The 22,104-nt window shown below is 39.8% G+C and overlaps 1 long non-coding RNA gene across 1 annotated transcript; it reads left to right on the forward strand.

Moving 5' to 3' along the window:
• The first annotated feature begins 26 nt into the window (after window positions 1-26).
• LOC118594822 lies at window positions 27-21,840 on the forward strand. Its single transcript, XR_004946414.1, has 4 exons — window positions 27-395; window positions 2,584-3,022; window positions 13,423-13,570; window positions 21,088-21,840. It is a non-coding gene; the product is annotated as an uncharacterized LOC118594822 (long non-coding RNA).
• The last annotated feature ends 264 nt before the right edge of the window (window positions 21,841-22,104 follow it).

Consider the following 22,104-nt stretch of genomic DNA (forward strand, 5'->3'; position numbering starts at 1 on the left):
CAGCAGGCTGCTCGGGTCAAGGCGGGGCCGCGCCCGCAGCCCCGCCCCGCGCGGACCCTCGGGGTCCTCCGGGAAGTGTTGGTGGAGCAACGTGTGTTCGCTGGGATTGGCTGGCGCCTCGGCGTGAGGGGTCCCGATTGGCCGCCGCGGATGGACCGATGCCGCGTGGGTCTGGGCTGGCCCGGGCCGGACTGAGTTCCCTGCGTGTGTGGGTTTGCCCGTGGGCTTGGTTCAGAGCCAGTGTGCCAGGGCCAACTGATTGGGAAAGAAAGGTTTGTGCGAGGCTGCGGGGAGATATCACAAATGAGGAAGGATGGTGAGGGACCAGGGCCGCTAGTGTCCGTTGTGAAGATCCCAAGTGGGGCGCCGGCAAGGCAGGCAGGCTGCCAAGTCTGGTGAGCAAAGTCCCCCCTACACCCGGGAGGAAGACCCCTCTTCCTGATAGCTGTCGAGCCTGGTGCAATGCAACCACAGGATAAGTTGACCTTTAGCCAAACGGTTTTTCTTGTCTTCAGATAAGAGGGTTCAAAGAACATCCTTAAAAGTAGAGGAGAGGTGTTGGGCAGCTGTGTTTACCGACCTCAACGGTCTGGTTTTCATCCACTTGAACGAGAGAAACGTTCCTGTTGTAGCTTCTATGAAGTTATCCCTCTCATGTGATTCTTGTAAGTCTGAACTCCGAAGACCAGGTTGTTTGCAAATTGCATTTGCTAAGATACAAGCTTGAGAACGGAGAGCAGGAAGGGCTGCAGTCGTTCTTTTTGACAGACCTGCAGTAAGAATAAATAATACCGGATACAATTTTAAATTACCTCGCTGAGGAATTAATTACTAAACAGCACTGGCTAGGTCACTGAATCCATTAAATTCCTTAAGATAGGGTTGGGTTTATTATTATTATTATTATTATTATTATTATTAAAGTTTACGGGTTCTTTGCTGTTGTTTTTGTTTTATGTGTATGTGGTTGATTTTCCTGTATGTATGTCTGTGCACTCACTACATGTGTGGTGCATGTAGTGCTCACGGAGGCCAGGTGGCCAGAAGAGGGTGTCAGGTCTCCTGGGACTGGAGTTGCAGACCCTTGTGAGCTGCCCTGTGAGTGCTGGGACTCCAGCCTCTGTGCTCTGGAAGAGCAAGTGCTCTTAACCCCTGAGCCATCCACCTCTCCAGCCCCAAGATAGGTACACAATACTGATGGGAAGCCCCTCGTATCGATCTTAAAACAGTTACTGAGTGGTTGACGTAGAATTTTATCATTTTCTGATTTCTAGGACTGAGGCTCGGTTTCTCCACAAAACTCATCCTATGTTTTATTCTTTGTCAGACAGCTGTGTACCACAGCAGGACAAGACAGGAAAGACCCAACCCTGGAGATCTATGTGATTTGACAGTAGAGAGGAATAACTTTGGAAAAACAGAAAATGCCTCTCATTCTTAGAATTTAAGATAGGAAACGCCACTCAGCAACTCTGCATATTCTCTCAGAGATGTCTGGAAAATATGTCAAAGCAAACTTGACTCTTAATTTGAAGGAGATCTGCATGAGGTCATAAGAGCACATGTACACACTTGTGATTTCTTGTCTCTGGTTCAGGAGACTTTGGTTTCTTCTCCCTTTGTTCTTCATCCTTTGCCCTGTGGTTTCTTAGCTAGAATGACATTCAGGTAATTGTAAACCATTGTCTCTGTCACAGTGGAATGCCACTAAAGCAAGACCTCAAGTTCAGAAAAAAAAACCCAAAAAAACAAAACATTATTTGGCCCTATTATGTAAGGGTTTTCTATGCTCTGTGCACAATGTTAAACGTTTTTCATGTGTCAACCCATTTAATCCAAATATAATATCTGATAATATTATGTACTGTTACCACTGTCCTGACACATATGGAGGGATTGTGGCAAACAGGGCAACAGATAGAAATACCTTTCAAATAGTTTGAAAAATGAGAAAATAAGGTTTCCATCTAGTGTTAAAATATAAAAGAGACATATGTAAGAGATTTGAACAGCCCTGTGGAAAGCTATCTTAAAGGTAAAAAACCATTTCCCTGACAAGCCCAGTCATCTCATTTAATATATATGAACATATCTAAAGAAAGGCAGGACACAATACCAACAATCAATATACCAACAGTTTCTCAACTGTAGGCAATAAATCTAGAAATAGAATAAAATGACACATAAAAATATCCCTAGCTCCCTGAAATTAAAAAAAAAGTTCCCTAATCTCTGTGATCCTACCCAGCTATGATATGTATGAACTACAACAAAGACCAGCATGCCAAGTGGCACCCAAAGGTGCAGTAGTGGCACCCACATTTTGGCAGTAACCAGCAGCAATGTAATTGGACTCAGGCCTCTTCACGGAAGGGAAATCAGGCCTGGTACTGTAAATCTTATCAACCACCTAGAGCTATCGATATCCACGTATAGCTGTGGATCTTAGAGGAGCTGCTTCCTTTGATATCCTGAGCCAGTATAATTCCTCACTGCATCCTAAATACTTAACCTTTGTACCCACAGGTAAGTGCAGATCTCACCCGTCACCAAAGAAGCTCTCTCTCTCTCTCTCTCTCTCAGCACATCCTTATAGAAAGCTCTGCAAGTCAAAGCGATGAACATTTGACTGGGGTTCCCAGATCCAGTTGATGACATCATCTACGACACAACTCCAGCACCAAGACTCAGGAACATCCTGGAAGAGAGCTTAGAAAGCTCCTAAGAGCCACAGAACCAGGAAGTCTGCTGTGAGATTGTGCCTTCTAACTATGATGGGGACAACTACACCAATGAAGTCTCTGCAGTATGACAGCCTGAACAAGACCTGAATGATTCCAACAACGGTTGACATCCACTGTAGATGGGGAACTCTCACAGGGTCCACTCTTTGACTGTTAACAACTGCTCAGGGAGGGAGAAAGAGCCTCCCTGGGCACAGGACCTCTCATTGGTTATCCAGTGCCACGTGCTCAGCCCCGGAGCACACAGGCAGGCAACACTGAATGGATTTGACTCACAGGTTTGACTTTATCTGTTGAGTAATTTATGTGTGTATGGAACAATATTTAAAGAAGAGGGGGTCATGAATTTGGGAGGGAAGGGGGGGTTGGCCATGGGAAGAGTAGGAGGGAGGGAAGGGACAAAGAAAGTATATGTTAATTAAATAACAAAACAGACTAAAACAAAAATTGTTCCCTAAACTCTCTAGTTTAAAAAGCAAGTATTGCTCCCTAAACTCTCAATTTAAAAAGCAAGTATTTTATACTAAGGAATAATAATAATAATTAAAAGAAAAGGAAAGAAAAATTAGATAAATGGAATATTACATTAAGCTGGAAAAAGCAATGAAGATTCAATATCATGGAGAGAAAACTTAAATAACATCCAGACAGGAGAATATATAATACATAATTATTATTTACATAATTACATAATACATATAATAGAATATATAAGCAAGCATACTAACAAGAAACAGATGAAAACCCTGCCTTTCTTCTGGGTCTGTGCCCAGTGTAAATTGTATTTCATCAGTAGGTCACTGAGGGCTGGAGCAATATTTTCACTAGATGGAAGTAAATTCTTTTACTATCAAATACAGTAATGTAAACACATTCCTTCATTTTAGTTCTTTTGCAGAGTCATAATGATTAACACACTTTCAAACCTTCCCTGGTTAAGACATATACAGTTGTTTACTCTTTGGAGATTTAAAACAAAACAAAACAAAAACCTCCTGCTGCTAAATGTTTCTCAATGTCTGAACCAGTTTTTTTTTTTTTTTAAATATACCTAGTTCAGGAGATCATATCTGATATAAGTCACTATGCCATGGGGGAAGTTTTACTAAGATTTTTAAATGCCCTGTTTGGGAATCCAGGTGATATAAAATAAAAATTTATTAAGAAGATTATTTTTCAATAGAGTTTCCTTTGAGACGAGATTTGAGAGTCCATTTTTAGTAAGCCAAATAGGTCACAGACTGAGGACACAGGCGTAGGATACACCATTGAAGTCAAAGAACCCATCTGGCATAGCTAATGAAGGTAAGCTGGACTCTTTGATAGTTTTTCCTTGGGGACCAAAGGAGGACATCCAGAGACTATCAAGAGTGCCAGGGAGAATGCAGACGTAACATTCTGCCCACCAATCAGAAAAGAGAAGCACCTAATAGTCAAGTTCAGAGAACCTTGAAGAGGTTTCCATGAGGGCTTAAGAATTGCTGTTAAGCCTAACATTTAGGACCAGGGTGAAGTTTACTTAGGTGGTATTTTCCTAGCAAACCTGGAAAGCAATTTTCACGTGAGAGCTTGAAAAACCTTCATCTCAACTAAACCACAAGTTTCTCTGAAAGAGCTAAGAGTCTGCATTTTGCCTTTCTGCTCTGGTGGGTTGATGTCCATTACGTCTCTCTGTCTCTTTCTCTCTCTCTGTCTCTGTCTCTCTCTCAGCTTCTTTAATTCATTAATCTTTGCTGAACTAACATAAGGGAGAATGCCCTCCACTAACCTGGGCCTAGGTGTCCTTGTCTGCTAGTGTTCCAGTGAGATGACTGGCTGTTAATTTTGCCTGCTGTAGGAAACTCACTGAAAGTGGGAAGTTCATAAAATCACCCCAGGACGCATGTGAAAATTTTCTCGTCATGTATGGTTTCATTAAAAATTTTGTAAACATGCAGGCAAACAGAACTAAATTACTGATACTAAATGATTTTGACATTTTTGAAACAGAAATTCAAAGTAACTGAGGAAGCATAAAATATATATTTGCACAACTCAGGTGTCTCACAGAATCCAAAACTCAGAGATCCAACTGAACCTTGAAAATATCAAGAATGGTAGAAGCCTCAGGAACCTAGGGAGTCTTCCCCTTAATGTCTCTTCACTTTCCATAAACTTCCTTTCCTCCATAGGAAATCTCTTTACTACCAAGCCCATAAAGCAAACACAGCTCCTCTTGCTTCTCTAGGGTATTTAAGTTTTTCTTCCTCTCTGTTTCAATAGAAACAAGGCTGTTTTCTATTGCAAAAATGGTCCAGGACATAAGCTGTCACATGGATAGAAATGTCTTGGAGAATTGTCTCTCAACACCTATTTACCTGATGCTCATGAAAGACTTCTAAAGTTTCTTTTTTTTATTTTACTATAATTTAAAAATAGGTTGTTGTTGTTGTTGTTATTGTTATTGTGGTTCTTGTTTTGTTTTTGTTTTTAACCAAGATACAGAGTAAATGTGGGTGCAGGTGTGTGCAGTACTGAGTGAGGCAGCAAAGGCGGAATTCTGGAATTCTGGGAATTCTGGAATTCCAGGAAGTCCAAGAAGTCTGGTGCATAGTTCTATCTGGAGTTAAGAGAAGGAACCTACATTACTAGAATAATTTCAATCTTAAGGACTGTCTGCAATACTTTGGTGTAAGTAAGAAGACAAAAGAAGGATTAAACAAAAATTGGGGGGAAAAAGGAAGAGCTCTTGTTGATGACCTAGTTAAAAAGACATGCCAGGCTTGAGGTCAAGATGAGCTTTATGTCCAGAATCGAAAAAGAAATGCAGTACTGAGTAAAAGACAGGTGGACTAGGGACGTTTCTTTTGCCTTGATCCTGGAAACTAGGCCGTCTGGTGTGAGTATAAATAGTACACGAACTGGTAGCCTACTTCTGGCTTTGCTGCAACTCAGTCAGTAGTAACAATAACAGCCGAGTGACCCCTAGATCTCTACTTGTCTGCCTATCACCTTACATGAACTAGTAGGACAATAATTTATTTCCTTTTGAGGAAAAACAACAATAATTGGATATTAATAGCTTTCTGAAAGAATGAGTTGCAATATTGAAGCAAAAATCAGGAAAAACTTGATACAGACAATAAATAAAGTGGTGGCCAAGTTTGACTAGATATTGTTTCCAAATCAACTTTATGCTTTTGGAGCAGCACAAAGGCAGGTAATGTGCTGTTCGGCTTCCTCCATTCTCCCATGGGTTTTATGAGTGCTCATTTTTCTTCTTTGTCTTACTCTAATTAACCCACACAGTTCCTCTTGACCTTGTCCTTAGCAGCTTTGGTACATGTTCAGCAGACAGCCCACTAGAGGGTGAGGATACTGCTGGTGTGGGAAAAGCACAGGCATTGGAGACAACAACCATCATTTGGGGCAGCCCAGGGTTCAGTTCCCTTTATTCTACCGTCTTATCCTATTAACTTCAGGGTTGAATCCTTTTCCACCTGTAGTTCTTGGACTAGGGTGGCCTGACTGCAGGGCGTGGTCTGGCTAACCAGTCTACCACAGTTACTCTGGCAAAGTGAAAAAGTCCCCATGGCCAGATGACCCAAATCTAGTCACTGTGTTTCACTCCCTAAGGATTTGGTCTGGGCCAGTGTTAACAAAGTAAAGTGATTGTTGTGATGGAGTTGCTGGTCTACGGTGTCAAGTCTGGACATTGTCTCTTGTCTAAGTTTCAACACAGAAGAGAGCCAGGTCAACAGAATGAGACTATGGCCTGATGTCACTGTCCAAGTTTTTAGAGTCGTCCAACTCCAGAGCCACATTCCACCCTGAACTTTTATGGATGGAAGTTAGTGCATGTCTGTATTGTTTCAAAATGGTTGGAGCTCATTTTCTCTCACATAGGATAAAAGATTCCCCATGATCAGAGACCCCCTTTCTTGTAACACATTTTTCCTTGGTGTTGCCCAGCAGTGGTCTCAGCCCGGGTGAAGGTGAAGTGCTAGGAACAGATATCCTAGCAGTAGTTAATTCTGGGAGGAGGGCCTGAAATGTGCCACCTGTGTTTGAACAGACAAGAATAGTTCCCTCATGTTTCCCCAGTTGCTTCAAGCAACTATTTAGGTTAGTCAAACATAGAAGAGACTGCCTATGGCTTTTGATGGTACAAGTACTTCAAATATCCAAGGTCATGTTGGGTTCAGTTTCACAAAGACAAGCTGCCCTTTTATGCATTCAGTTTTCATGAAATCTTCCCACATCCCCCTTTTCAACGATTTATTTTTCATTAAGATCTATGTGTGTGCTGCCTGAGTTTTTGTACACCATGTATGTGCAGGTGCCCATAGAGGCCAGAGGGTATTGGATCTACTGGAACAGAGTTACAGGCAGTTTTGACCCACCTTATGTGGGTGCTGGAAACCAACCCCAGGTCTTCTGTAAGATCAATAAATACTCTCAACCACTTTTGTCCAGCCCCTTCCTAGATGCTTTTAATAAGCTTTTTTTTTTTTTGTATCTGAATTCTTTATGGTGAATCCCTGACTTCCATAGAAATGTCTCATCCCCAGAAACCTTTTCTATGGTGGAGTAAATGAAATAGTGTCATGTGATATTAATTACTTCCTCTTATAAATAAAAATGTGAGAGATTAGCACTGAAGAAAACAGTTGAAAAACCTTCATATCCAAAAATATTCTGCGTCCTTGCTACATGATATGTACTGTGCCAGACTTCAATTCATTCTCTCAGGCTGGGACTTGGGACGGTTACTTAACATAACTGAACATCACCTCACCCTGTAACCCATGAGTAAGAACACATCTTTGCAAGGTATTTGTAAGTATTGGAAGCAGCGGTTGAAGATGAGCCGCCCCAGTTGGTGGCACAGTCTAAGCACAGTGAAAATGGTAGAGGTGGATGTGGCGCACCTTTAATTCCAGTACTGGGGAGGCAGAGGCAGGTGGATTGCTATGAGTTTGAGGCCAGGCCAGCTGGGGCTACGTAAAGAGATCTCGCCTTTAAGGAAGTGGGGGAGAAGGGGGAGGAAGGAGGAGGGGGAGGAAGGCAGGGAGAGAGAGTGGGGGGATAAGGGAGAAAACATAGGGAAGAACATGACTGGGACACAGGGCAGGTTCTCTAAGTTGCCCGTGTCTCAGCAGGAGAAGGTCTAAAAATTCACTAAACGGTCGTCAGTGGGGTGGGAGTCCAGACATGTGACCCCCATGAAGCCAGCCACTCCCCACACTCCACAGGGTGACACCGCATGACTAATTAAAGAGGAGTCTGACTTCTGTTTGACAACCACCGGAAAAGAAGAGGAAAGAGGTTTGTGTGAGACGTTTGAAGGCCAGAGGAAGAGGCAACTGCTAAGAATCGGTGGCTCAGTACTGAGATGCCTAGGCCTATTCTTACTATATTTTTGATATTTATTATTTTGTGGTATGTAACTATTGTTTCATATTGGGTTTTTCCAACTGATGTACAAAGTAAATATACTTTGAGAAAATTTACAGTTATTAGACAGTAAAACATGCTATATTGTACAGAAAATATTGATGTTAGGAAACCATAGTGAGAACAAAAACAAGAAAAGAAAGAAATAAGCAGAAAAATTCAAAATATATCTGTTCATCTATTCAAATATTTTGATACAAATAAATGACATTATAACCATTATAAGTTATATAAATCAGATTGCAATCATCATTGTGGTGATATTGTGTTCCCTAAAATATTGTACACCCTAATAAACTTATCTGGGGTCAGAGAACAGAAGAGACACTAAATATGCAGGCCAGAAAATGATGGTACATATGCCTTTAATCCTACCACTTGGGAGGCAGAAATCCATCTGTATCTCTGTGAGTTTAAAGCCACACTGGAAACAGCTAGGCATGGTGACTCACACCTTTGATCCCAGGAAGTGATGGCAGAAAACAGAAAGGTATATAAGGCTTGAGGACCAGGAACTAGGCCCAGTTAAGCTTTTAGGCTTTTGAGAAGCAGTTCAGCTGAGATCCATTCTAAATGAGGACTCAGAGGCTTCCAGTCTGAGGAAACAGCTGAGGAACTGGCAAGGTGAAGTGGCTGTGGCTTGTTCTGCTTCTCTGATCTTCCAGCTTTAACCCAATACCTGGCTCCAGGTTTGACTTTATTAATAAGAACTTTTAAGATTCCTGCTACACAGCTCCAGTGTAGATAGCATCTAAGGAATGTGTGACATGCTCAAAGTAGGTAGTATTATACTCTCCCTCTATTGCTAGTGGGATATTGGAGCACAGCAGGCTGATGGTTGGCATAGGTTGTATGCACTCTGTCTATACCTTTATTGACTGTACTGTTTTCTCTGTTAGTATAAGAGCTGATGTCCTGTCAGGTCAGCAATAGAAAAACCTAGACAAAGGTTACCTGAAATTTCCATCTGAGTGTAGGAAGCCATATCTGCTCAAAGGTGCTCAGTGTTGCTGAGCTGCATAGAACCCTATTGGTGAAAGCTGCCAAGAGTTGCTGCTGGAATCAAAACACAAAGGTCGCTTCTTACCTAACTGAGTGGAGAAGGCAGTAACTTGCCATCGTTATGAAGATGAGTTTGAAGATAGAGAATTCTCATGTTGTGTTGTTTGGGAATGGTCCAAATATGACTGATATTAAAGCAAACCCCATAGAATCAAAGGGTGAACTCAAAAACCAGAGTGTAAGGAAAGGAGGGCATTGTATAAGCAGAGAAGGGAAGGGACCCACTGAAAGTTCACATCTTAAAAGAGCAACAAGGTACTTGTGATAGTTTTTATTATTATTATTATTATTATTATTATTATTATTATTATTTTATTATTATTATTTACTACATGCACTTATCTAAATCCAGGATCAGCAAACTGTTGCTCACAAGACAAATCAGGCTCAAATCTTTGTGGTAGGTAAGATTTTCCTGGGCCACAGACACACCCATTCACCTCTGCTGTCTCCAACAGTTTCCTTGCTACAATGTTGTGGTTGAGAAACATCAATAGACACTCCATAGCTTGTAAGACTCAAAGAAAGTATTGTACTCTGACCCAGTACATAAAATGTTTTCCTCACCTCTACTTTAAAATGTACTTCTGGATTAAGATGTTAAAACTATATTTGATACACATCTGAGAGCCTTAATATATCCTTAGATTGCAGGAATCAAGAAACAAAAGGGATGAGAACAAAACAGCATATGAATAAACTCAACTGTCCATGACTTTAATCTCACAAGGATGATTACTTCACAGGATGGACTTTTAAACCAGAAATTGCATTTGTAAAGATTCCAACTTAGAAAACACTGTTGCACAAGAGCGTAACAAAGTTCAAAGTGATTGGCATGGTGTTCTTCTTGCAAGTGTTTGATCTTGCATTTCTAATTTCACACGTTTCTCCTTTCAAAGAGCGTTTGTATTATGTTTCCACAGATCTGCGTGTTAGTGAGGACCTCTATGATAAAAATAATCTCTTTTACAGCCACAACGAATACTCAACTCTTAGCTGAACATGTCATAGACTAGAATAAGAAACATCTGCCAGCCTTTCAGACACACTCAGGATTAGGCTCTCCTGACCAGATGTACTTTTAAGAGAGTTACAAGGTAGAATTCATGCTTTTATTCATCCCACAACTATGCTATAGGTTTCAGAGCCCCAGCTGCTTTTCTGGTTCATGACTCAATGGTTCATGTATTACAAACTGGGACCCCAGTGAGGCACTACTCGGGGATGGTAGAATCTTCAAGAGGAAGTGCCTAGTGGATAGTCTTTAGGTCACTGGAGGCCTCCCCTTGAAGGGGATGGTGGGATCCTGGCTACTTCTCCTTTTTTATCCTTTGTATTTCAGTCATAACGTGAGCAGTTTTATTCCACCACACAATTCCACCATGGTGTGCTAGCAGAGGCCCAAAACCATGTATGTGGCCCACTGATCGATCATGGACTGAAACTTCCGAAACCAGAATCCAAAGCAAATGTCTTTTTGTTTTTAAATATAATTTGACTATCTCATGTACTTGTTATAGTAAGGGAAAACTTCCTAACAGGGGTCAGACTCTTTTGTGTCACTCTCAGAACACTCACTGGGTGTTTTTCAGTCCTCCAATTGATCCTCTAAGCCTCACAGAAGTGTAACTGAATTCCTTTCTGCTTGAGCTAGCTAAAGTAGCTTCTGGTCTCCGAAACTGATGTCTAGAAAAATTCAAAATTTGAAATGTAGAGGGGGGATAGTTCCTAAAAGATATTACTGCCTACATCATCAGTTTGAGTGGGCTAGGCAGCAGGTGGCTAGGACAAATAGAACAGTCTGGAAAAACAGAAACCCTTTTTCACTCAGTGGCAAAATATTTTACTATTTCAACCTATGGGACATAATGAAGACTGTTCGGAGAGGCAAGTCTGTAGCACTAAGTGCCTACACACACACACACACACACACACACACACACACACACACACACTTGTGCACTCACAGTAGCTAAAACAATTTTGAGTAATAAAAGAACTGTTGGCAGTATCACCAGCCTACATTTAAGTTGTCTTACAGAGCTGTGACTTCCAGGACAGGAAATACGGTGATGGTAGGGATGAAAAGGGATTCCCAGGCTTTGGAATGAGGCAACACAGAAAACTACAGCACTCCAATGTGCTGATAGCAGTCTTCACTATTCCTGCCCAGCACAGTTGCTTTGTACAGGCTGAGAAGGTTTGTGTTTTCAGTTTTGTTTCAGAGATTATAATATAATTGTATCAGTTCTTCCTCCCTTTCTCCCTTCAAACCCTCCCACAAACCCTTTGTTGTTATCTTTCAAATTATGTCATCATTTTTATTAGTATTGTTACATTCACATATCTATTTAAATATAACTTGCTCAGTGTGAAAATGTTACCTACATGTGTTTTCAGGGATGACCATTTGGAATCAGATAACCAGTTGATGTGCTCTTCCTAGGAGAAGACTATTTCTTCTGCTGAGTTCCTATAGTTCCTCATGTAGGATTGAGGTATCATGGGCTTTTCCCTTCCACTTTGGCATGTCTGTTTTTGTTCAGTTTATGTTTAGGCTGGCATGTTGGTGAGACTTCATGGGTGCAGCTTCTGTTATTACTAGTAGACAAAATATGACAGCAAACTCCCTAATCTCCCGGCTCTTACAGTCTTTCTGCCCCCTCTCCCGCAACGTTCCTAGAGCCCTGGGCACAAGAGTGTTTTGTGGATATATCCTTTGGGACTGGGCTCTACAACTCTGCATTTTGACTGGTTGTGGTTTTCTGTAACGGTTCCTATCTGTTACATAAGAGAAGTTCCCTTGATGTGGGGTGAGGACTACACTTATCTGTGGGTATAAGGACAAATGTTTAGAATATAGTTAGGGATTATGCGGGGTTAGTAAAGTATTGGCTGTAGGTTCTCCTCCAAGATCCATGATTTCTCTAGCCCTGAGCAGTTGGCTAGGTTTCTAGTGCTAGACATGGTTTCTTTCTTGTTAGGCAGGTCTGAAGTCCATTGAAGAGCTGTTGGTTACTAAGGTACTTGAGTCACTTTTGCATTCTTTGGATCATTAGGCCAATGCTCCTCACTGTGGTTCATATGTTATCTTAGCTGGCTAGGACTGTTGGTTACATCTCTCCTTTGAAGCTTTCATGGTACCTTCTGGTTCCATGAAAGCTTGTCCTCAGGGAGGAGGCATTCAGGTCAGTTCCAGTTAAGGGGGTCTCTGGGTCCTGTGTCTGAAGTGTAGGATGTCTCTAGCAATAGACATGTACCTTCCTCCTCTGGGGCCATCCAAGGGCAGTAGCAATAGGCTGTATATTTGGGGAGTCTCTTGCACAACCCTGACCAACAACTCAGGTGTAGCATGAATCTGAAAGGTACTTAATAATAAAAACAAACCCAGGGCCAGGTATTGGGGTGAATGCTGGAAGATCAGAGAAACAGAACAAGTCACAGCTACCTCACCTTGCCAGTTCCTCAGCTGATCCTGTTTCCTCAGACTGGAAGCCTCTGTGTCCTTATCCGAATGGAACTACTGCTAGAAGCCTGAAAGCTTAACCAGCCAAATGCTGCTAGTTCCTGGTCTTCGTGCCTTCTATATCTTTCTCTTTCTGCCGTCACTCCCTGGGATTAAAGGTGTGTGTCACCGTGCCTGGCTGTTTCCAATGTGGCCTTGAACTCACAGAGATCCAGACAGGATTTCTGCCTCTGGAATGCTAGGATTAAAGGTGTGAGTGCCACCATTTTCTAGCCTCTGTATCTAGTGGCTGTTCCATCCTCTGACCCCAGATAAGTTTATTAGGATGCACAATATTTTGGGGAACACAATACCACCACACTCAGGTTTTTGTTAAGTGGTCTTAGCACTTGTAAAGGAAAATTTTTATTCTTGTTTTATATGTATATGTTTTGTTCTGCTACTTCAGAGAGAGAGAGAGAGAGAGAGAGAGAGAGAAAACTTACCTGTCTGTCTGGATCACATACCGACAGGCATCCACATAGAGCATAATGAAGATAACTTTCTATTACCAAGAGGTTTGAGATCCTGAATTGTATTCAGTTTCTAGGTAGGACTTTGAGGTCACTTTTTCTTGGAAACAACATGAGTTATTATCTAGGAAAAGAAGATGAAAACTGAGGCTGGGAGTGGGCAGTTTATGACAGATTTTCTAATATCTGTACTCTCCAGTTCTTCTCATCAATACCAGTAAAATGCACGGTGTTTGTCTGGACACAGAACCCTCCAAATCAAGACCATTTTCAAACTTTTCATGTAGCTGCATTTCTGATGTGAATTACTTTCTACCAATTGGATGACTTCTTGAAATATTTGAAAGGTAAGGGATAATTTGTGGGTCCCTGTTTTTTTTCTGGTGGCTTTTGATCCAAGATACACTTCTGATTATGGTAGAAGCAAGGCAATTCTAAATTGGCAACCATAGCAACAGCTTCCCAATTGAAGACCTAAAGGTTCCTAAACATAGGAAAGGCCTTAAATCCCATGATATCCCAACTTTATGCCGTGACTCACTATAGTTGGAGTTTTTCTGCCTGGCGCACAGTCAGGGCAAATCTCTCTTACCCGCCAGTCCCACAGTTGCTCAGACCCAACCAAGAAAGCACACAGAAACTTATATTGCTTACAAACTGTATGGCCATGGCAGGCTGCTTGTTATCTACCTTTTTTTTTTTTTATCTTAAATTAACCCATTTCTGTAAATCTATACTTTGCCACATGGCTTGTGGCTTACCAGTGTCTTTACATGTTGCTTCTCATGGCAGCAGCTGGCAATGTCTGTCCCCTCATCCTTCCTATTCCCAGAATTCTCTTCTCTCTTGTCCCGCCTATACTTCCTGCCTGGCCACTGGCCAATCGGAATTTTATTTACACAGAGCGATATCCACAGCAACTCACATTTATTTTGGGGAGCTCAATCTATAACTTGTATCATCAGCCTTCCTGATAATTCTGTAAAATAGTTGAGACCCCATAGAAAATTCATTTTCTATTTAAACTAGCAGAAGTTCTGTTTTCTGCAATTAAATATGGGTGCTACATGTTGAGATTTTAATAGCTTTTTTTAAAAAAAATGGAAACTCTGGTATTTTTTAAAGAAATATTTTATTTTTATTTATTGATGTGTGTGTCAATATGCAACATGTATGTGGGTACCCATAGAGGGCGGAAGAGAGTGATCCCTTGTACTGTAGTAACAGTTGTGAGCCACTTGAGATGGGGGCTGGGAATTGAACTCTAGTCCTCTGCAAGAGCAACAAGTGTTCTTAACTTGTAATATGAGCCTCAATGGTCTATATACATCAATTTATTAAGGGGTTCTATGGAGAAAACAGACTCACTGATACAGGAAAAGGTAAATCCAGTTGCAGCATCCTTGGGAAGCTGGGGACTGACCATTCGCTCCTCCTTAGATTTAGGCAGTCACATAACTAGCCAAGAGGCCATGCCCAAAAGGCTGGTACTTCAAAGCTATGGTGGAACAAATACCCCCTACTCTCTAAATAAAAAGGTTCTAAACCTAATACAAAATGATACACAATAAGGACAATTATCAAGTATTGTCTAGGAAAAAGAAAAGGTAGTAACATAAACAAAAATGGAACGACAACCAACAAGAACAACATTAAGCAAAAAACATATACTAGATATCCAGAATATAGGTAAATGACAAAATACAGAGATTACTCCAATAGCTGCCCCATCCTGAAGAATCTAACTCTAGTACTTGATATGTTCTTAGCTAAAATATGAGAGGATTGTAACTGTAACTATCTAGGCTTCAACCCCATCAAAGACCTGAGAAAGAAAATAATATTGCCTAAGTGAGCAGGAAGTACAAACAAGCACCTTATGAAAATATGCAAGAAATGACAGAGACAGCTGGCTGCCTGGACAGTCACCCAAAGTTTCTCTGCATCAACTTTTGGCTACAGGCCTAGAACATTTGACAGACCATTTTCAGAAACAAGAAAATTTGAAAGACTGTCCTATCCTGTCTTGACAAGGTTCAGCAGTCACTTTTTCTTGTGTCCTGCTCGTCTGGATTGGACAACGTGCCTACTGTCAGCAGTTGAGGCAAGGGCAAGGGTAGTTCTCTGCCCAACAGGCCATGATTTGCCAAAAAGAAGACAAATTCCATATGGAGTGTCTTCAATGCCCAACTTTCTCTTCAGAGTAGATTGGTGCTGCCAGGAGCAATTATATCTTACATCAACAGAATTCTAAGTTATTAAAACATTTAAATGCCATATTCTCTGGGTCTATGAAATGTTGAAGATTACCCATCCACCCAACATATATTTCTGTATATCCAGAAAATTTCACTATGACAATTAATATGACAAGCATGAATGACTATTAGCCTATAATTCTTATCAACCCAAACAGCTTAGAGACTAAGGCTTCACATTATAAAACAAACAATCTATAAACATATGTACAATATAAGGACAATGACCTCAAATTTGTGACAATATGCAAAAACATCTTAATCAGAGATAGAAATATAAGGTGCAATATGACAACAATATCCTTAATATGTATCAATATACAAAACATCCTAAACATAGGTAAAACAAACATACAACATGACAAATATAATTTTACATTTGTATCAATATACAAAGATATTTTAAACAGGAGTGTGAACATAAGTACAGTATGATTGAAACAGAGGAAGGAACCCTTGACAGCTCCAGGTAGGATTTACATGGAGAGTGCCAGTATTACACGTGTGTTACTTAAGAGGGATTTAAACAGCTGTAGGTCGTAAAGATTGGGGGTGGCAGTTAATCAGTAGGGCAATCTGTAAGCAAATACATTTAAAATATCTGGTCCATCACTCATGGCCTGGTTTGGATCTGTTCACTTCAAAATACAGGTTTTACCAATGTGATGGCAGTGAAGGTGAGTGAGGCCTGTAAGAGGAAAGCAGGTCGTTCAGGCTCCTCCTTTCACACGTGGGTTTAGATGCCCAATGAAAGAAGTGGCTCAACAGGGGGAAGTGATCTTCTTTCACTCTCTATCCCTTCTGTTGTGTGAAGATACAGTGTTTCTACAGAAAAGACAGCAACAAAGAACCATTAGGGAGCTAAACCTCCCTGAGCATTGATCTTGGGCTTACCAATTTCCAAATAATTTTCAGGTGTTTATAGCTTATCCAGTCTCGAGTATTCTGCTGTAGCAACACTGATAATGGACTGAGATACTTCTGTGGAGCTGATTTTATAGTTGAGGCAGTTTTATAGCTGACCTACTAGAAAGTCCTTGAAGTTGGTAAGAAGACATAGAATGTACTTTATATTTTCTTGGGTGTTATATGGAAATTTTGTGCTTGCTCCCAAAAGTTGGAATTGGTTGTTTTAATGACCTCTATTACCTACCTCACTGATAGGATGAAGGCTTTTATATAAATGCTTGGCAGAGAATCTAATAAGAGGATACAGTTTGCTTTTAGAATTTTGAAAAAAGCAAAATAAGCTGCTAAAACAGGAGGTAAATGATAAAAATGTATATAATAATGAGCATATCATATAGGTTAATTTTGTTGCTGTTTGCAAGTTCTTGGTGTAAACTCAGAGCAGTCTTTCTGCTCTTGCCTCAGACCTGTAAATATTGTGGTTACAGGTGTAAGTCAAAACACCAGGTTCATGGTTCTTAGCACTGAAAAAAATATCAGGTGGGAGCTGTATGGGAGAAGTACAAAGAGAAGATGGGTGAAGAAAGTTGTGACTAGAGGGCTTAAACGGCTCCCTGACCACAGCAGCAAGCTTCTACCAGGCACTGGCAAGACACCACAGAGATGAGGTGCTGATGGGAAATCTCAGTGAGTTCTCTTTGACTGTGACTGCATTAATAAAAGAGTTTTAACTCTTAAATACCTCAGTAAGAACACATTGTAGAAGACAATGGAGAAGAGCTTAAAATGATTGGAGATAGCCCTCAAATTTTCCATGTCTTCATATGGAAATACATACATAGGTGTGTAATTCAAAAGGGCAAACCATTTTGAATTAAAAGAATTTCTTAAAAAGTAATGAGTCTTATAAATCATGTTATTCTTTAGATATCATTAGCTTACAAACATCCCCTCCAATTTCTTTCTACAATCTATTAAAAATTCTCTTCCTGGGTAACTTGCTTGATAATCAAGTACAAATATTGAGAAAGGATAATTTAAGTATAAAAATGAAGACACAATTTTATTCAAATAGCTGCTGAGTTAAAACTATAGATTTTAAATTCCAACTAAATTAGTAGGTGAGTGTGAGTATTTTGTTTTGGTGTTTCTCACATCCACTCTGATGTCTCTCTTCGTCTGACATGCTGCAACCTCAGAATAGAAGCATTATTATATTATAATCATAGTAGTCTCTGATGAATTTTCCCCACTACACCCAGTACTTCCCAGCCAACTCTATATTCTGATCCCTGACTAATTTTCCTAATTCACTGTGTTCATGAAGTCAGTCCTGTTACATAAACTAAATATCCACATGGGATGTATTCAAGCATTATGGAAATGTGCTCCAAATTAGAGAAAGCTGAGATGTCTAAAATTATAAGATTGGTATAAATAACCTTGTATCTCAGTAGAATAGAAATTTGTAGAACATGCTACTAAGAAAATTGTGTATCCTTCAAAAGGATTTGTACATAATTGAACATAAACAAAAAGCAAACCAGGTAATTTTGTACAAATTACAAGTAAATGCTCTTTCACCCAAAACTTCTGTTTCAGAGATTTTAGGAAAATAGCAAAGAGATAGAGCAGAGACTCCAAATGTATGGTCTCTCTATGCAAGAACTTCTTGTAGTAGCACAAAATTTAGATGCAACCTAGTAAGAAATAGGAGATTAAGTTTATGTTTACAATCAATATAAAGACACACAAAATCCCTGACAGTGGATTTACATTAGAAATTAGTTAAGATAAAAATTATCTAGAAATCCTCGAATGCCTCTGAACATTTAGCAAATAAACATGGCTGAGTGTAATCACACACACACACACACACACACACAAAAGCCACAAAGGAAACTAGGCATATTAAATATTTGTTTGCTCATTTGTGTGTGGGCAAGCACGCTGTCTTTGCATGCTTCTTCATCTCATTGATGTTTCTTCATTAAGACTGTAACATTATAGTGTTACAATCTTCATAGGTGCCCATTATCAGATTGACAGACACGTTCTGTCCTTCCTTTGCTGGGTGTGTCTACTGATATGGGATGTTGGATATTTCTTAATTCTTATTCTTATCTATTGAGATGATCATATTGATTTTCATTTTTTGTTCTGTTGGCACAGTGATGATATTGGTTGCCTTCTAGACATTAAAATTGCCTTGAGTTTCTGCATCAAAACCCACTTGGTCCTACTTTACTATCCTTTGGACATATTGTAATATTTGATTGGATAAGATTTATGTCCATGTTCATGAGCAGTATTTGTTAGGAATTTTCTTAACGTATTTTTTCTTGTTTTAGTTACTAGCCTCTAAAATGAGTTGAAATGTGTTCATTTTCCTGGACGGGTTTGACTCATTATTTCTCTTTTACATGCTTGACAGAATTCACTAGCAAAGTCATCTGAAAGCTAAATTGGTGATGATGGAGATTCAAACTCCAAAGTCAACTTTTAAACAGCTATAGGAGTCCTCAAGTGATTTCTTTTTAAATAAACTTGGTACTTTTTCATTTGGTTCGTCTTGGTTTGTTTCAAGACAGGGTTTCTCTGTTTAATACTCCAGGCTGTCCTAGAACTCCCTCTGTAGACCAGGCTGGCCTTCAACTCACAGAGATCCGCCTGCCTCTGCCTCCCTAGCGCTCAGATTAAAGAGATGCACCACCACAGTACTTTATATTTTCTACAGAATTCAACTTTTTTTCTTGTTTCTTTGGGTGAAACAATGTAATTGGCTGAATATCTTTGTTGTTGTTGCTGTTAAATGAGGGTATTTTTAGCAAAATAGAAAAAAAATCATCCTTTAGTTACCATTTTAACTTCTTTATTAGTGACTTGTCTGTTACATGGATAAAATACCACAGCCAGGGAAAGTTATAGTGTGGAATGACTCATCCCTAACAGGCTTGAGTAAAAAAAGATACTTCTGTCAGCCAACCCGGGTCTGCCAAAGGGCCTTAGCAACAGCAGCTGAGACATGATCTGGAGATGACCTGGACCAATGAGAGGCAGCCATGTCACACCAGCAGATGCATATTCATCAGACCTTCCCCCAGGGTGGGGTGGAGGGTATATAAGGCTTGCCTCTTCCTGAAGAAACTGAGCTTGTTGTTTCAACTTTTTCCCAGGGTTTGTGCCATTGACTCTGCGCCTACCTGGCCCCCTCCCTGAAAGGGAACAACAGCACAGGACCCTGCCACATCATAGAAGACAGAGATTATTGTGACTAACAATTCCCGAGAGAGTCCACATAGCAGGGAGATCAGACAGCAAGCTCTGCTCAACAGTGTGATGGGCATTAGCCAATGCAATCAGTCAAGAAAGAAAAGGCATCCAAATTGGGGACAAGGAAGTGAAACTGTCTTTACAGATGAAATAATTGTCTTTGTTAAAAAAGGCAAACAAATAAATCTGTGGTATCTACAAATATCTGTTAGGTCTAGGAAGTGATAGAAATTTAATTGAAATGCTAGTACATGCTAGTAACATACAATTGGAATTTCAATTAGCACAACAATTTCAGTTATGATAGAACAAAATATGAGCTGCTTTAGGATAAATATGAGAAAAATGTGCAAATTATAAACTGTAAAATATGAGAAAAGAAAAAAATCCTAAACAGAAATAACACAGCACATTTATGCATAAAAATGGAAAAGATATTAATACTTCCCCAATTTTATCCATAGATAGAAAGCAATCAGTTGATATTTAGATACTCACAGATATTCTATGGTGATTCAAAGGATATGATAGCCATGGTATTTCTGAAAAAGAACAGTTCTATAATTTTACTATTTGACTATTTACTATAATTTGACTATTATCTGTCCAGAGAGCAACATTATTCAAAATTGCTATATTGTAATTAAGATAGGAAAATAAGTCAAGAAAAATGGAACATTCAACCAAAGATCCCTAAGTAAATGTCTAATTGATTTTCAGTAGAAGTAAAAAGACATTTTAAAAATATGAAATTAATTGAATAATGATTTTGTATATTATGCAGCCATTAAACTTTTGTATAAAATGTATTTGTTCATAGTATATTAAGAAGAAGACTGCAATATCTAAGAGTTTATAAATTATTTCTACGGAGATTTTTAAATGGAATTGCTATAAGTTTCAAAAGGATGTGCACATATATGTATGTACATACATGTATATAAAAATATATGTATACATACAAAGAATAGATGGTTTTTACTAATAGGAGCTTATAGCTGCTTATAATTTCAGTTTTGTTTTTTGGTGTTTATGCTTTATTTACAATGTACGTGTACTATAATAAAAGACACCAGCAAGACATTATAGCAGTTATTTTATAAAGTATACGCTTATTTGGTGTGGAATTGTTTGTGTGAAGTACAAAGATGGGAAGCTATATTCTACATAGCAACAAGAACGTGGTTTCAGATAGCATTTTAGCTTCATGCTTTGCTTGGTTTCAGCTTTTTCCACATTGGACACATCTTGCTTTTGATAAATTATGAAAGCAAGAGATGTTAAACTTCAAGTCATCAGGAGTTCTCCATAACTGCTTGGCTAAAGTTCTAGCTCTCGAAAGCAGTATCAGGATGCTCAGGAACAATGCTTTCTAACTTTCCTCCCATCCCACCCATGCCTTCTCCTTTTCACTTTATCCTCAGGTTCCACCCCCACCCCCACTCTCTGGTCTTCATTCCCACTGACTGACTGCTTCCACTTGATCCTGGTGACCCTTCATTTGGAGGCTATGATTCTCCCCAGGCTTGTCCACTTCTCGGTGGCTTTTGAATTAAGTTCCTGCTGGCTCTGCACTCTCTTTAAGAAACTTCTTCATCAACTTCCATTCCTGAAGTCTATCTTTTCCACGTTTGAAGCTCAACCAGCAAGCTTCGGATCAGTGCGGAGCCTTTTAGATTTCAGACTCAGGAGTGTACATGATGTACATGTTTGCCTTGTGTAGAACAGACTGGTTGGAGGCTCTGTTCTGAAACTACACTGTGGGGGTTCGCCGGTTTATAGTTCACCGACCATGGAGCAAATTGTTATCCGTTATCTCCAAAAATCAAGCGTGAGAGAACCTGCCTCAAAGAGTTGTTATGGAGATTAAATGTAAGTAATAAAAGCATTCAGAATATGATCTGATATCCAGTACACAATCAATGTTAGCTATTATAATGATTGCCCTCATATACTCAGAACCATGATCCAATCTTACGTCTCTATTTGGAAAACTCAGTTTAATGGATCATCAGGAAGCATTCTGAAATGGCCCCTAAATTTAGCTTCCTCATAGTTACTCTCTTTAGTTAATCTGGATTTTTCATGATCTAGGCCGCAAATAATTTAACATTTGAGAAAAAAATTAAAATTTCAATTGCAAAGTCCAATTTTGACCACTAGATGGAAATAAAACACTGCCTATGGTTTTAAAAATGCCCTACAATAAACTTTGATTAATTAAATTCAATATTGCATCTTTATTTCATGATTCCTATTCTTCCCCTCATCAAATAGGGAAGCAGGGGGGAAATGAGCTTGCCAGAGGACATGGGGACCTCCAGCGCCTGACTGTTCACCCAAGCAAGAAGCCTGGGTAAGGTCATGCCCTTCAAGAAGCCTGCCTGACCAATTCATACATTCTAAATGTGAGTGACCTGAAATCTCTCCACCTCATTGCT

The sequence above is a fragment of the Onychomys torridus genome, chromosome 13 (genome assembly GCF_903995425.1).
Source record: "Onychomys torridus chromosome 13, mOncTor1.1, whole genome shotgun sequence".
NCBI classification, from domain to species: Eukaryota; Metazoa; Chordata; class Mammalia; order Rodentia; family Cricetidae; genus Onychomys; species Onychomys torridus.